The following is a 1,637-nucleotide window of genomic DNA, read 5'->3' on the forward strand; positions in this document are numbered from 1 at the left end:
GCAACCCAGGCAACGATTAGTTCTGTGAAACAAAGCAAAACCAATGTTACACCGTGTCTACACCGGACGCGAGTGTCACGGCGTGACAAAATACTATGGAACTCATTATAATCAGTGATGCTGTCTACACCATATAGATAATATATACATATCTATGGTCTACACTGGATGCGGCAAGGCACGACATGACAAATCCCCGACAGAAAACTGCTGCAGCGTTCTATTCATGACGTATTGACACAAATTTCAAATGTTTTTCAATGGTCGTTTGTCGCGTCCAGTGTACTAGACAGACTTTAGCTGTTACGGCGCAGACACGGTGTTACTCACCTATCGAGAAGAAACAAAGCAACCTCGGCATCCGATCGCAGGCCTTCCGCTCCTCGAGTTCTCTCCAGCGCTGGAAAGCTGATCCGATATTTACACGGGTCCTACTTCTTGCCTTAAGCTTTACACTGGTCCTACTTCTTGCCTTATTGCCGTAAGCCTTCTATTTTTTCTGCAGACGTTTTCCTCTTTTGTTTTTTATCCACCATCTCTATCTTTCTGTCACTTGGATCGCTAATGTCCATCCTGTGCACTGAACGCTCTCTCCTCCACATCATGAGTAGACACACCCCTTACTGCTGATTGGCTACAAGTTTGTTTTGCTAGTCAGCCGGAATCAGTTTTCTAAAGTGTTTTTGAAAAATTGCTTACCCCACCTTTAAGGGGTTAAAACTGTTGGTCTGGCACTGCTGTGACATTTGACCCTGCTGCTCTCTAGTTGGTTATTATTGTCTACACCGTACGTGAGTGTCACACCGCATCAAAAGCAAACAGAACCCATTATGATCAATACACTGGATACAGTATCTAATGTATTCCATGCACTAGAGCTACTCCTGACAACAGGACAAATGAGAGAGTAAACGCATTAATTTTGATGAGTACAGTTTAAGCAGCATCTTTTCATCTGCACAAACCTCAGATGGACTGTAAACTGATCTTTTCAGACCGAGGGCCAGGATAAGGGTTAAAAATAATAATTTTTGAAAATATATGATTGTTTTTTGGCCAAAAAAAAAAAACATTGTATGTTTACCTCAAAGAACATAGGTATTAAAATAATAATAAAAAAATCCACGTCATAACTCATATTTTCAGCTTTCTCTTGCCACAGTTTTAAAACATGCTAATTTAATTAGCCCTTAAATCTGACTATAAAAACCACAAACGTACAGTACAGTACATTTGAAGTAATAAATGTCATATTGTGCTGAAATACAGCATTTAAGCCAAACCACATGTGTCCATGGAGGAAATCAGAATTGAGTCTTTCAAGAGTTAAGATAAATAGGAACCATTGGGTCGACAGATGACTGGCTCTGTTTAGATTTAGCATATTAGCAGGCTGTTGTGGCGAAGTGCTATGCCAACACACCCAAGTGGTTCAACTCAGAATGGGACTTGCTGTCTACAAGCTGGGTAAATAAAGATTTGGCATAAAAAATAACTTAAACAAAGATGTGTTACATTGGGTGTGTTCTGTAATATTAATAATCATCTATGCAGCTAATCGCTAATTACAGTTCCCTTTCAGTCGGTCACTCTCGACGTCACGTCGGATGACCGACGAATTGGGATCTCGCTTAGAG

Source organism: Sinocyclocheilus anshuiensis, unplaced genomic scaffold (genome assembly GCF_001515605.1).
Source record: "Sinocyclocheilus anshuiensis isolate Anshui unplaced genomic scaffold, SAMN03320099.WGS_v1.1 scaffold1823, whole genome shotgun sequence".
Taxonomy (NCBI): Eukaryota; Metazoa; Chordata; class Actinopteri; order Cypriniformes; family Cyprinidae; genus Sinocyclocheilus; species Sinocyclocheilus anshuiensis.